The 16,160-nt window shown below is 40.3% G+C and overlaps 1 protein-coding gene across 1 annotated transcript in view; it reads left to right on the forward strand.

Annotated features, from left to right (window-relative positions):
• Positions 1-16,160, forward strand: part of zfhx3b (zinc finger homeobox 3b) — a 336,831-nt gene that overhangs the window by 120,208 nt on the left and 200,463 nt on the right. Inside the window, exon 6 of the mRNA XM_086070592.1 lies at positions 14,817-14,873. The gene's annotated coding sequence lies outside the window, so the exon portion shown is untranslated. The remainder of the gene's footprint in view (positions 1-14,816; positions 14,874-16,160) is intronic.

The following is a 16,160-nucleotide window of genomic DNA, read 5'->3' on the forward strand; positions in this document are numbered from 1 at the left end:
ACCTTGCTCTGCAAGATGAACTCTCGCGGTATTTGTGAGTTCACAAACTCCCGAGAATACATCTAGTACCGAGCTCGTTGATTTCCATCAGTGGTTCGGACCAATCACAGAGTGACATTGCGTTTGGGGCGTGATATGCAGCTGTGACGAAACCAGGAAGTGCGGCAAATCAAACAATCAAACCTAACATGGACGAATGGACGCTGCAAATAATTCTGTTCTTGCAGATTTACTCACCGTTTTTTGTTGAATGTTAAAGAGTGGGAAGGAGGAAGACGACATTTTCATCCGTGGCCGTGATTGTTCAAAACAAACGTGTACAAGATCGCATCGTCCAATCAGCTCGAAGTATAGTACAGAATGTCGCGCCTTTCCTAAACAAATTACTGTGGAGAAATCCCAGATTGATATTGTGCAGAACTCAATCTCAATCAATCTGGCTATTGCCAGGTTAAGGATCAGCAGCATCTCTTATAAAGTTCACTGAAATTTTAAATAAATAGTTCCCTGAGCTTTAAAATGGTTTTAGATCTACTTATTATCGGCCTTCAGATTTAAGAAAAAAATAAAGCCAAACAAAAAAAAGGCCGTGCCGATATTCGTCAAAATACCCAATATCAGCACCCTATCCCTTATCAGTGCCCCATGGAAAGAAAAAAAACAACAGAAAGTATGGGGTTGCACAAGTGTGCACACCTCTTATAACGGGAATGTTCAAACTTGGTCAATCAATGAATTTCCCATTTGGATTAATAAAGTATCTAATCTATCTGCATTTATCTAAAGAGGAAAGTGTGCACTATTGTCAGTGTGTCCCTCTGACAGTGCACTGGGGCCCATAGGAGACCTGCGTCAGGGGACCTCCTTTCAGCCCCCCTTTTCCATTTTAAGTCACCTAGCTTCTATTTCCTCCAATAAAAACTAATAAGCTTTTCTGTTGGAAATCACGGCCGCTTTTGAGTGCTGGAGCTCTGGCCTGGCTCAATGACCTGTAATTGCAGTCCGCAAGTCCCATTTTTTTTTTATTTATTTATTTTTTTTGCTGTGTTTTGGATTTGATTCCCCCCCCCCCCCATCCACTCTTCTTGGTCATGTGTGCTTTGGGGCTGATTGCCTGCGGCGCATGCCCCACACTCAGTAATCAGACAGGAGCTAGAGTGGGGGCAAAACAGCAACTCAAGGACCTTTTCTAATTGGGAGGGATTTGGAGGGCAGTCGGACTTTACATTTGGTGGTGGAAATGGCTGTGGCCGTGTTTGGGCTGAGGAAGGGGAGGGGGCAACATAGGTGGCAAAAGCCTCCATTTAAATCAAGTCATCCATTATTATGCATCTGTGAGTAGGCCACATGTACGTTCTTGCAACAATGGAAAATCAAAATAAGTGGTTCACATATTTTGAGAAAAGGAACATGATTTAGAACCATATAGAATCATATCACTCGCAAGTCATAACATACTGCTTTTAGTGTCCCTTTTAGAGGCTTTTTGTTGCCTGTCTCTTCTTGATACTAATTTTCTGTCATTTTCTACATTATGTGGGCTCCCATAGAGTATTTGGGAAATATTTTTACCAATGCTTTGAGCAAAAATCGTTTTTTTGTTTGTTATCGCATGCATTGCGTTACACTTCGTTCTAAATGATGAATACATCTGCTGTGTTGTTTCAGATTGTAATCGCGCTAGACAAAAACTCAAATATTCTAAGCTTTTTCTAATATTTTGCAGTGATAGGTAATTGAGTAACACCTCTAATACCTCGTTGACAGTGCCAATTAAAATTGAGCATTATTATCTTTGTAGAGTCACAATTATTGATAGTAGCGTTCATTAGATTGTGCAGGTATACAGTACCTAATGTTTAATCAGTGAGGGTAATTATCTGCTTGTCCAGCTCTGCAGAAGTAACATGGCACTAATTGATTTTCAGTTTAAATTTAATTTCAAACCCTGCTGTAATCCTTAATATTTGCAAATGACTCCCTGGTGTCTAATACATTCACTAGTTTGACTTGGTTGACTTACTAAAGAGAGTCAAGAAAAAAATAATCACCCACTGATACTGTCAGCTTATGCTCCTAAGAATCTGACAAAATAAATATTGCTTTCAAATGATTCCCCTCCCAGTGGCTCTTTTACAAGTAAGACCAGGAACAAAAGTTCAAACTGCATATTTAGAATAGAAACACAATTTTTTTGTATAATGGATGTAAAGTCTACACACCCCTGTTCAAATTTCATGTTATTGTTCACACAATTTCTTTAATCGGTTGATGTTGTTTTTAATAAGATTTGTGAGTGAAATCATGATAAGTAATACATCATTGGCTTTTAAAATTATATATATTAATGTGTGCATCTTGTAAAAACTTACTCGTGAATGTCAGTATCTTAAACATTGCATTGTACTATATTATGCATTTACACTGAGATCAAATTTTTTTAATTAAATTTTTTTTTTTATATTGAATGGCAAAAGTAGCATAGAGCTCTGCCAAGGCCATTTTTGATTTGCACCAAATTGTCAATTATCCACCTCATGCATAGTGCTGAATATTGTCTTTGGCATTGTTCACTGAGAGCTCGTGGTCAGATGTGAACATATACCAGGTGGATATACACTTTTGAAATAACGCATTTGCTGTTTACCTTTAATAATGTTAATATGATATAGCATGTTAATCATTTCTCACAAAAAAATTGGAAAAACATCAATATCATATGCAACATTTTATTTCGATAAATCCCTTCAAGCGCTTACATTTTCAAATGATGACTTTCCTTGGGAATCACAATGTCCCATCACTGACAAGCTATCTTTCAAACAGGCCTGTGGGCTGCTTTTGTGGTCCTTGCAGGCTACCTTGCAGGGTTGAGAAGAAGAACTCTGGAGAAATGATTGAGATGACCTACCTATAGGATGAATCCACGTTGGGTTGAGGATAAATGAAACCGCCCTCCCATGTGACCCGTCTGTGCGTTGCTGTTTTGGTGCTTCAGAGAATAACTGCAATGTTTGTGTGCACACTTTCTTAATTGCATTAAGAGGATGACGCACTTTCTTACTCTGTTTAAGCTCACTTTAATTGCCTGTGAATGGTGCACTGGGGAAGCGGGGACTGAAGGCACAATGTGGACACGCAATTAGCTATCTTTCCTAAGCTGCTTTGGGGGTGCTGCGGAAATGCGAGCGAGGGCTCCAATTCATGGAGGAATTTGACACACGAGGTGGCAACAAATGCTATTTTGTGCTGGCATCTTGATGGACTGACATTTTATTCATTAAAGAGTCATACATTGGAGGAAGGCAAGACAGAGAGAAGTGGTCAAAGGGAGCGAATGGCTGTGATAAAAAGCCGTAGACGGCGGCGAGATAGAGGTGAGGCGCAAATAAGAAATGAAGACGGAGGCAGGGAGCTAAGAGTGATTGAGGGAGATCACAGCGGAGACGCATGTGCGAGCCCTGGCAAGATGTCACTTTAGTTGTGAACGAGTGCCGCGGCGATGACAATACGTCTCCAGGAAGCATGGGAATCTGGGATCTGGGAATTGCACCCATTTTACATATTTCACCTAAAGTGACATATCAAGTGGAACACGTGTGGGACGCTGCCAGCTGCAAAAGCGTTGGGAAAAATAACCCCGGCGCTCCTTCATTTGGTCCTGTCGTAAAATGGACCATTTTATCCTTTTTCGACATAAACGTTTTTACATTCCTTCCCTGATTATAATGACGTGTCTCCAGTCCATAAAACCGGTAGACTTTATAAATATTCATTTTTTTACTACATATTTTTCCACGTGTCTGATGTGGAATGACCATGATCACATAAGTATCTCTTAAAACATGCTATTAGTTTATGATCCTTTATCCAGATTGGATAGAGCTGTGCAAGCATGTTACATGTATATAAATTTCTAAGTGTAAGGTATTAAATAGCTGACGTCATGCATTAGCTTAATGGCATTGTTGCGTATAGCAGATTTTAATCGCACACAATGCAATAGGTACAGCGCGCCGAGCTACTAGTATAGCAGCACTTTCCCCTCCTTCTCTGTGTCACTTTCCTCATTTTTCTTAGCTCATTCCCCCATCTTGGACCACCTCTCCCTGGCCCTGATCTCTCCTCTTCTCCCCCTCCCTCTCTTTTTTTTCATTTAATAGTGGACCTCAGAGCGGTTGCCATGTCGACCAGCCAGCATATTACTATGGCAACCGGTCTGAGCGAGACAAGGCTGCTGATTAGGGAGAGATGTCTAGTGTAGCCTGGCCAGTGGAGGGAGGGGAGAGAAAAAAAGGGATGGGGGGGGGGGGGCTGGTGTTGGGGTGCTGGAGGGGGATTGAATATTATAGAGCTGCATATTGTCTGTGGTGTATGTGTGTGTATTGTCCATGCTCGCATTTAAAACCACAACCACAGAATTTTGCTCTCCGCTAGCTTAATGCTAACACGCTATACAAAACACTATACAAGCAATGTATTAAGTAACAAATATTTGAGTGCCTAAAGGCAGACTGACAATGTTACAATATTCGGTGTCATATTTTCTTTATCCTCAGTGAAAAATGACACATTCCACTGCAGTTTTCTGAGACACTGACAGTAGTGGTGAAAGTCTTCTTCGTTTGTGTCTCCATGACTGTATTCTACTGACCCCTAGTAGCCAAGTCACACACACCAGAGCGCATCACAATTAATGATTTACAATTAATTAAATTACATTTTATTCAATTATATTATTGAATTATATGTTTTATTAAATATATCTGAGTACTATTTTGCCTATTAAACATTTTTTTTTTTGGGAGGGAGGGATTAGAACAGATTAATGGCATTTCCATTCATTTCAATGGTGAAAAATTATTGAGATGATTGAGCTTTTGCTGCTTTTGAACATATATGTATCATGTTATGACATCTAAAGGACAGAGTGCGATTTTTTTTTTAATTGCACCGTCCTACAGGAACACTAATGAACATGGCAAAGGATGCCACAGACCTCCCAGATCCATCAGAGAAACTAATTACAAAGATCAAATTAAAGAGAGAATGGTGGGGGGGGGGGTGTGAGAGGGTGGAGATTGGGTTGTTGGTGGGGGGGTCTCCCCTAACCAATGGCTCAGTCAAGCCGTCAGCTCATTGAAGATAGTAATTATAGCTTATTTATTATTCATCCTTGCACTAAATAAGAGTGTGATATTTCAATAACAATAAGTGCAGATAAAAAGGCAGCACAAACTACAGACTTACTAATTGTGGCGCTTTGGAGATTAAACGGCTGGAAAAGTGTTGTTATTTACTTATTCATAACATCCAACGTAGGCGCATAGCAATGCACACAACAAATTAGGTTTTCCTTGTGAGAACTCCCTGGTGGGATTATTCCTCAGCAATGCCATCTCTCCTTATCAAGAGTTTTTTTTTTTTTGACCGGGTCTCTAGCACTGGGCAGACATTTAATGGCCTGCTATTTTTTTTCTCTTTTGATGAGGTCTCATTAGACTGAGAACATAGTGTCATATCTTCAAGGGATTAGTCACAAAAATACAAAATATTTTGCCAATAAATGTGATTAGTTTCACACTGATTTCTGAACCAAAAATGCAGGAAAAATATGTTTTTTGTGAAAAGGAACAGTTACTTTGATGCGATATTTCTATTTTGATATTGTATAAAAGTATAAAACAACAAAAACAAGACTGAGAAAGACCTTTCGATGGCAAAATAATTATTTACTGACGGACTGTATTGTATGGTGGAACGATGCATTTTGATTCTAAAGTCAGTATTGTCACATATCTTTTGTGTGTCGTCATAATTAGCTACTACATTTGAAAGCATGTCCAGGGCTCGGCTGAAACTTTGTTTTAAAGGGGAAGCCAACCCCGCAAACAATTCTTAACAATTATATGTTGTATGTAACTCCAATAGTCTAAATACGTTATTCTGGTTAATTTTGTGTTAGTGTAATATGAGTTAAGCAGCAAAATCCAGCAGTTTTTGTCAAAATCAGAAGGCGACCATTTTGCCACTTGCTGTCAACTTAATATGACATCATAGTTGCTTAGGCCTCAGGTAACAACCAATCACAGCTCAGCTTGAGAAACCAGGTGAGCTGTGATTGGTCATTGCCTGAGCCTTGAGCAACTGTGATGTCATCTTCATTCGACAGCAAGAGGCAAAATGGCCGCCCCTTTAGATGGCTAAAAAGGACTGGATTTTGCTGCACAACTCATATTCCACAAATGTAATATTAATAAAAATGTCATGTTTAAACAAGTGAGGTCGCATATAAAATGTATCAAACATTGTATCAAATGGACGTTAGAACACACCTGACGCTATTTAAAGTGCATCTGGTGAACCCCAAATAAAGTTAAACTCTTCTAGTAGTCTTTTCCTGACATTTGTTATTGTTGTTGCTGTCTAGCAGAAGTCTGAAGGTTCTGTACACTGGCTGCTATTTCAAACTGTTCATAATTATTTTCACCTAATTTAATGCCACATTTCCAGTTGAAGAAAAAACTGACCTAAAACATGAAGAGTTGTACAGGTTATAGGTCACATTAATAGTCTATTTTTTTTTATCATGTTTTTTTTTTTCACAAAAACTTGAACAGGGGTGTGTATACTTTTTATATCCCTTTTATGTTAATGTGGCAATCATCAGCCTCGCCTTCCCCTAAGATGAACTCTTAAAGCACCTCATTATAAGACTGCCAGCTCTTGGCCTCACTGGCTGTGGCGTAGGTGAAGAATATCACATCATCATAAAGTGGAGATGGCATTACACTCGTCACAAATTATAGATGAATTTTAGTGTGTGGTGGCAGGCCAGGCAGGCGAGTGCTTCACTTAAGTGACTCTCAGGGTCTGCAATACCCCTTCAGCCTTCAAACGGAAGAACATTGAGCGCGAGCATTATATCATGCTCAAGATGTATTTTTTATGGTGAAAAATATAAGCTAATAATTTTTACCTCAGCTCACAGGATACGTATGTATTGAAAAACATCCGTATTTATTTGCCAATACAGGTATTATACTAGATGTTAATCTAGTTTGCCTTGGCTGAATGTCTTTTGTGCATACTGTACATCTTTGAACGTGTAACACTGTCGTGTCTTATTGCAGTACCGTGTTATGTTCCTATCAGTGCCTTTGTCCTTGAATCTCAAAGGACCCTTGCTAATATTCTTATATTAGGCCAATCAAGCAGCTGCAGACAGTCTAATTGAATAGTCAATACCTGGAAGAATAGTAAGCAACGTTTAGAGACGTCTATATTTGTGTAAATGGAGTTTTTCCTCGCCTCTGCGCTCAAGAATATTTCATCTCGCGCAATCTAAGGCTTGGTGCATTCTTAATAATAATAATTATTAAGTTGACTTCATGCATAAATATGTTCAGTCGAGCCGTGACCTTGCAGCCGGTGACCTTTGGAGGCAGGGGCTTTGTGTCTCCTCTGCTGTTGGTTTATGTTTTAACATCAACCAGTTCTATTTTTAAACCATAAAATCTGACTAGTTGGAAAAGGAGGTTAAAAGACGTAACAGCTAAAATGGGACATGACAGACACAGCTATTGATTTTATTGATTGATTCCCCTTGGATGCTTGCAGTTTTAGTTTAAGCTCATAAAGACTCATGGAATTTGTCAGCAAATCCCCACGGATAACTGTGCTGTGGTATAGAAATGGCAAATAAATATCTTGAGTTTCTCCAGAGCACTAGAAAGAGAGGACATTTTTTGTGTGCAGATTTTGATCTTTTGAATTGTTGTCTTGTAGTTTGCTTTATTTACTCTGAATCAGTTGAACCAAAATATGTTGGAACATACTTTGTAAGAACTTTGGATCTATGACTTGTGCAAAAAAAACAACAACGCACTAATAGAGCAGAGTTGGCCTTAGTAACCTAAGCCAGTTTGGTCCACAGTCGTGTGTGGAAACGTAACCACTGGATCTGAACAGAAAAGGAAAAAAATGAACTAGGCTATTAGGTTATTGTGACCTTCCTGGATTTTCCTTATCTATCACACTCAGTACATGTACTAGATGAATTCAGTTAATACCATGGAGTCACACATTGTCACATGAGCAAGACAAAGTCGCTGCCCTACGTGGGCACACCTGAGACAGTATAAATACAAGCAGCCATTTTGAATAGATTAACCCATCATATAAGGCTCCGTGGCTGTGTGTTGATCTTTCTGGCATCCATTAAATAGTTCAACTAAAGATAAACAGCCTTCTGGTAGTTACTGTTAGTGTAACGAACTTTAAATGTAAAGGAGCAAGTGAAAGTTTCCTCAGTACCTTCCAACTGGTTCGCTAACCAGGAATCAAACCCAGGTCGCAACACTGAGAGTGCCATATCCTAACTAGAGCAACAGGTATATCTGATGGCACCTCTGTACTCATGTTGAACTGTAGTATGTGTGACTGCGTGTGTGGATGTGAGTTGCGGCCATAAGCAGCTTGTGGAGTGTTTTTTGTTATTAGCTCAAAACATGTACACAGGACATCTTCAGCAATGTGGTAGTTGGCAAGTGCTTTCCACTGCACAGTCCGCAACTCGTGCACTGAAATGAGAGATGATTATTTGTTTGTTTGTTTTGTCAATTTGACACTAGCCGATAAGCCAGTAGGGAGGAATCTACCACTGTGGTCTTAACGGAAGTCTGCACTTCTCTAAGTGCTCTTGGTCTTAATGCAAATGCTCCACATGAGTGGGCACGCGTGGCCATTTTTACGGGATAACAACGAAACCACAGCCAAACACGTCGGCCAACACACTCACACAAGCAAGCGCACTGACCAGCTCACACCCCCTCGGGGCTGTGGGCCAGCGTTTGAGCGATGTCTCCCCAGGGGGCTGATATTTTATAGTTTGTGTCCATCAGTGGCATAGCCCGGGGCGCCAGGGTTGACAGTAAGTGCTCTCAACACCGGCGACACTGATTCATCTGCGCTATGACACAGATGAGAAAGAGTGGGGGGAGGGCGGGTCGCGGATGGGGAGGGGGTGCAGGCGCATATTCGGTTTACTATCACTCCATGGTGAACTGAACTCCAAACTGCCTTCTGTTCATTGGCGGGTTCATGGCCGTTCAACAGAAAGACAGACAGCCATGCGACAATTTTGCGGCGTAAGAAAGTGGCTCCCATCTAATATGGCGTTTCAATTTTTCACCCGCTACCTGACCATGTGCACTAGTAAACCATTTCTACATATATAGCGGGAGTTACCGGTGAACCCCAGCCTTCCTCATGTGCATACTAAGCAATCAATGTGTCACGTCTTCCTGACAATCCAGTTTTGTTTTTTGTTTTTTTTGCCCTATGAGGCTGGTGTTCATTTTTCCTTGTCAGCAGAAGGTAATTTGCTGTATTGTGATTCACTCCTAAAACTTGGTGACGGGGTGTCTGATAAGTGGCTAGCCCCCGCCTGCAACCCCCCCCCCCCCCAATACGGGAGCATCACCCACAATATGAAAAGAAATAAAGGCAACACACCAACCCCCATCCAATCTCCAACCGACGGCACCCCGCACCCCGGCTCCTCCTTTCCAGACCGAGCCCGACGTAGCTGAAGCCGAGGCGGGCTGCTAAATTAGATAAGCAGGGCTGTAGCACAGTGCCCCTGATTAATAAAAGATGCAGTGCTCCCTGGGGATGGCCCCTCCGAGGGCCCGGCAGAATCCTGCCTCAGACAATGAAGGCGGCTCTTCCACAATGAACAGGAAATGGAGAAAATGAACCAATCATGGAAATATAACATTTAAAACAGTACTAGCCTACGACCCTCTGTAACATTACACATGCAGCATAATAGATAATAATGCATGCTAAAGGTGCAGAAAGAGAAGAAAAACGTTAATATATTCACTTATTTTGGAAGCGTATCCTACTGTTGGCACGTGTTGGATGGAACTACCGAGTTCCTGCTGTGTTGAGGACAGAAATAAATTTGCATGTCTGTTCACTACTTAAAATTCATGGTCAGTTTCTCTCTATGTCTCAGTAATCCACATTAACATTCCCAATATACATTTAACATTAATTTTTGTGATCAAGGTGCACATTTTTAGCAATAAATAATCCCCCTTTAACTCATACTATTTTTCAACACAAGAGCAGTAATACATAATCTGCTCTTTCATTGAAATTAATGCTCCGTTTTGACAGAGAGATATGAACATTACATTTATTAATATAGTTGTGGTTTGCAGTGGTGTGGAACTGCACCACATCATTTTGAAAGGTGCTTCTTCATATTTACCTCATTTATTATTTCATTTATTTATTCTCCATAAAAGCAACATGCGGTAGAGGGACAGTATCTTACAGACTCTCAATATATGACCAACTGCAGTTTTCCACCACTACAACAACACTATATAGTGTTAAATTAGTGCATCACTGGGGTCAGAATAATTTCAGATGATTAATAATTAGATGTAACCATTGTTGTAGTCAGAGATTGTATTATGTGTTTTGTTTATTTATCAAGCACATGTATAGATTCCTTCCTTTTGGAATATGCATTAACAATTTAAACTATATAATGCAGGTAACTCAAATGGCCTGTTTGCCTTTTTTAAGATATAAGAAACCTTAAAATGTGTGTTTTTTTTAAATGAATGATTGTTTCATTACTACTAATTATTATCAATACCACAATTTTTCGGACCTATACCAGTACGAGTACTCAACTCTTGAGTAGTCATAGTACAATACCAAGTACTGATACCACTACTACGAAAATAACAATGACCGATAATCTTAAAGAAAGTCTTATATATATCCCAATATAGCATTTTTTCTTAATTTCATGATTGATGATCATTTCCAATCATTCTAATTATACTTGTTTAAAATATATATGAAAATTGGGGCAATACTATGAGGTGTGTCAGAAAAGTTTCACAACCGGTGTCACTAAATGCACTATTTTAAGTTTCCCCCTTCAAAGTGAACTAGAAGGTTAACCAGCATGTCTACAAAGAGATCCTGAGGCGAGAGTTATGGTGGGACTCATAGAACTGCTTTAGCATGACAATGCCCCGAGCATCTGACAGTTCCTGGCCAGTACTGAAGCAACCTCCTACTCACCGAAACTGGGATCATGTATTTTTTTTCAACTCTTTCCAATCAAGAGAGCCATGAAGGAAGATGAAGTGCATGAAGGCATTGCAGAAGGCTGGGAAAGTAGGTTCGACTGCAATGTGATTTCTTCCGAGGGAGAAAACTTGTAGTGTGTTTGAAATCACAGAGCTTCATGGGCATTTTTAATGCTGAGCGAATTGTAGCAATTAATCCATAATGACTTTACTTTCTCTCATCTCCAAATAACATTGTGTTAGGTTTTATGTTTTATTTAGGGTCAATTTCTGCTAATTACCGGACTAAAAATATTGATGACTGCAACACAATTTGATTAACTGAGGTACATAATTGAAGTAACTTACATGTTATTTTTTTGGTGTGAAATATGCTCACAGATGTTCACTCATCTGTCATGTCACGTCAACCCTCCATCAGACCCATTCACATTCATCGCACAATTACCTTGTTTTTTTGTTTTTTTTACCACCGGGATATTTTCCTCTCACTATCCATGTTCAGAATGCCAGCAATGAGCCAGTTGCCTGTGGAGAGCAACAACATTAACGTGATATAATCACCTACCTCGCCTGCTCACGTCATTATACTCTACAAATGCATTCAGAGAAACCTGCTTGCCCAACAAATGGTTCACCGGTTCACAGTCTGAGAGATCCAGTAGTTGTGAATAATCAAGATGAATCACTTTACATGTATATGCCTGAATGCAGTCACATGACTTAAGGAGGAGTATTTCTCCTTTGTATGTGGTGCTCCTTTGTAGCGAACGCCAAGGCTTATTATCTTGAAATAACCCGCACCTGCTTCTGCCTGCGAACAATAGCAAGACGCTTCTAATTTTCTGCAAGATAATGCTTGTCATATTGAGATGGAAAAAAGGTCAAGGGTTAGCTTATAAGATTCTGATTGGTTTTGAGCATCACACGCCCTTCCCTGAGATAAAACGGACAGCGATATTTTAATTTACAGCGCCGTTCCTCAAGACTGCACAGCGATTTTAGGCAACAGTTCAGTGAGGAGGTGTACAGCCGTGCGATCATTTGAGAGCATTTAACAGTCAGCACTCGACACAAAAATGTTGTTGGTAAAATCTTGCATCAGCGATTTTTTTTTCTGTCTTTGCTTTTTAGATGTTCACTTCTCTCCTTACCACTCCGACCTACAAAGATTGATGGCTTTTCTATATGCATATGTATAAGCCCTGCACATGCAGTTGAACCTGTGTTTGACCTCCATCTGCTCCCAGCTATTGGAACATTTGCCGCAGGAAAATGTATTTCCAGTTCACGTAGGGAAATTAGACCACAGCACAATCTTGCTCTATTCTCCAGCCTCCATATGACATTAGAGTCGGTTTAATTTGTTCCGTGCACGCTTGTAACACAAAACACTTGTATCTCAAATCATCTTTCCCCAATTAAATGAAAGGGAAGGTCATTAATCTGTTCCAGACTCTGAAGGGGAAAAACACTATGTGTTTTTTTAATGAGAAAAAAATTGTACTCTGTATTTTATATTGTATTTTATAAACACATACAGTAAAATATAATTAAATGAGATGTAAAGAATTCAACTGTTTTTGTTACGCCTTAGTCACCGGTGAGCAGAATAATGCATAGATGTATGTACCTTCTGTACATTCCTCAATAGGCCATACTAATATTAGTTATTCTTCACAGAGAAGAACAGATGCTATTTGCTAGCCTGTCTATGGTGTTTCCCATTATGTGTGAGCATGACGGATGGACGAGTACTAATACCAGGTACCAGAATGGCCGACACCAGGCCCTATTTCAAGGTATTAGTATTCGCAGAAAAGACCGACCAGTATCGGCTGCTCCTCGTGACCGTTTTAAGATCAAGAACTAGAAATTAGAAGAATACAATTCTCATTAATTTTATGCCATTTCAAAGAAAAAATGCTATATTGGGATATTAAGGTCTTTCAGTAAAATTATCTGTCTTTTTTTGATGTATCAAAAGTAGTAGTTGTGTCAGTACTTGCTATCGGTATCGGTGACTCATGCTGGTGTCAGTCTGGGGAAAAAAAGTGGTATCAGACATCTCTATTTCCTATTATTAGCAGAGGCTATGTATTGTCTTCAATGCACAACGAGCAAATCACTTTCATTTTTATGTTTAGTTTGACAGTAAACTTCAACAGGGAGTGTCAATAAACTTGAAGTGTTTGAATTCTTGGATTGTTCACTGATTAAAACATGATTATGTTAAGAACCAAATTACAAATCACACGTGTTTCTTGGCCAACACGCAGAACAGAAAGAGGCAATAAACCCAAATAACCAAAGCAAATTGTACAGTAAATTGCTGAAAGCATCAGACACAAAGCCCGAGCTAATGCAACTCCAATCACAAAATCCCTCTGTCTTAATAAAGGATGCACTGACATGTATAACAAATCTATGACATAAAAATAATTCATATTAGTGGATATTGTGTGGAAATCCCCCAAAGCATTACATACCAACATCATGAGATCATTTATCATTTTCTTTGTCTTTCATTTCTTTGCTGAGAAGCTTGTGAATAATCTCTTTGACCTGGTTTCTTGTGTTTCCCCCCCCCCCCCTTTTCTCTTGATGGCACCCCGAGGGCCATATGCATCTCGCATTATGCACTCACCCAAACAGCCTCCTCCGAAGAGCAGTCCAGCTCGTGGGCGTGGCTTCCAGCTGCCCTTTAAGGTCATTGCAGTGGTCATGTGACTGGCCACCGGAGCCCTTCGGGCCAAATGACAAACGGAGCTGCCAGGACACGGGCGGCGTCAGGGGTGTTTTTCCACAAAGCATTCTATAAAAGTGTAACTGGGCTGTATTTGCCCTTTCCTCTTGCTCTATGTTCCGCCAACAGGCCCCTTAAGATCTCTTAAAAAAAAAAAAAAAAAAAGTGCTGATGCACTAGCGCTCATGTAATCCTCCTCGCTCTGCTCCACCTCGGCCCCCTCCTCGAAACCTCCCTTGCATTCCCTCACAGTCTGCAGCCAACGCGGGAGCGACAAGGTGACGCGATGAAGGGGGCTTGTTTGGGCCCCCAGCTAATCAGCGCACATTAGAGCATGACTAAATAAATCTTAAGTGCTGCTAATTGCTTACCAGTGAAAACAATAACAGAGTACTTGCCCAGAGGCTCTGGAGTAGTGAGGGGCTGGGGCACTGGGGACTCGGGGTGAGGGGGCGGCGGGGGACTGGCACGGGGCCAATGGAAGACACCAGCGCCATCATTCACCCCCCTGCCTTCATGTTTAACTCACACACCACTTGGCACTGTCACTACACGCAGCAGATGCCCCACAGCCGCCATATGCGGCCCATATTGCCTGCAGACCTCATCAGCCGAGAATTAGCCTTACATGACAACTCCAGACAAGCCTCGCCCACTTTTGGAGGCCATCTTACATCACTGCATTAATAAACATGAATTAGTAATGACACAATTAGACGGCCTTGTTCCGACATTTACTCTTTGCATTAATGGGATTCTCCACTGCGCTCTGGACCGGCGCACCATAAGACACCAGACCTATAGATGTTAGGGCGGTTAGTTGAAAGAAAAATAATGTCATTGGTGAGCGTATATTCCAAGCATCACATGAGAAACGCTGTTTCTGCTTGGAAAACGTGCTATCTTGTCTGTTACCTTCTGACATGAAGCGTTTGTTTCTCTTGTAGATTTTGCCTTCTGTGAGGTTGTCGTTCGAATGGCCTGCAAACGACTGTGATCAAAAGGTACGTGCCATTGAGTAGCAGACTTTCGGAATGCAAAGTCACATTAAAAGTAAAACGCTGTATTCACTTAAAACTTGACTATTTCCCATTAAAATGTGGACTAATGCACCTGTGTGAGCGCCATGTACACTTAAAAAGGAAGTCAATCATCAGTCAAGTCGATATATGTTCTATGCAGCTCCACTAGTGTTATTTTATTTTATATATTTTTATATTTTTTATTTATTTATTTATGTATGTATGTATTTATTTATTTATAGACACAGTGGTCTGTTATCAAATTAGAGACAACCGATTTGCTACGACTCTTGGAAGAAATATGACGAAACATAATTTTTTTATAAACATAGCCACTTTATCACACATTATCTCTTTTACCAGACAAATATGTGCCAGTATGCTTTGGTCATAATTCAATGGATTTTGATCATTTACATGCAATCAATTGATCAGTTAAAGAAACCAATCACATGGATTAAGAATAATGAATTTCCTGCTGCTGCTCATTTATAACAAATTTCAACAAGTTCAACCTTGTGAATGAGGTACGACTAATTAGCTGAATTCATTTCCTTAAGGATGTCTGGCTTGAGCAGGATGTGATGTCAATGCATTTCCTTCAAAAGCTTTTTTCCCAGTTTCCCATCTCCCTCCCAGTCTTTCTGGAACGAGCGTCTCCCTCCCACCGTGTCTCCTCAGCAGCGTCTCAGCGCTTTCCCACGGGACTTGTGTGCTTTTGTTAGCTTTTCTGTCAACACGCATTGCCTAATTGCTTGATTAGCTGTGGTTGACTGGCCTGTTAATTGAATGCTAATTTGGATGTGATGTGTCTAATGAAGATGCTCATTTATTGTTTGGCACCCGTCCAAGAGTTAGCTTTATTCGAGAGCAGAATCAAACGGAAGGGATGAAAGTAAACAAGAAGAGGCTGCTTTGAAAGCACATGAATCAAATGTGCAAGGTGATAACATTTAATAGCATTTATCTCCTTGAAATGAAGCTTGTTATTATATGACGAGGCACTGATGTGACTGGGAAGAAATTACACACCACTGGAATTCAAGCATTAGTGTTTTAACTCAGCAGCTTTTGACATTTTGTCCTAATGGGGAGTGTCACAACGCGATAACTGTCATTTCAACGAAAACTGTCATGTGCTGTCTGTGGAATCCATACTAAATACATACTTTCCATTTTTTAACAAAATGATTTATTACCACCACTCACAAACAATACTCAACGTCTGCACTCTCGCCGAACTGCCAACCAGAAAAAATGCCTATAATA

This window comes from Leptonotus elevatus, chromosome 3, assembly GCF_054856555.1.
Source record: "Leptonotus elevatus isolate MCC_2025b chromosome 3, RoL_Lele_1.0, whole genome shotgun sequence".
Taxonomy (NCBI): domain Eukaryota; kingdom Metazoa; phylum Chordata; class Actinopteri; order Syngnathiformes; family Syngnathidae; genus Leptonotus; species Leptonotus elevatus.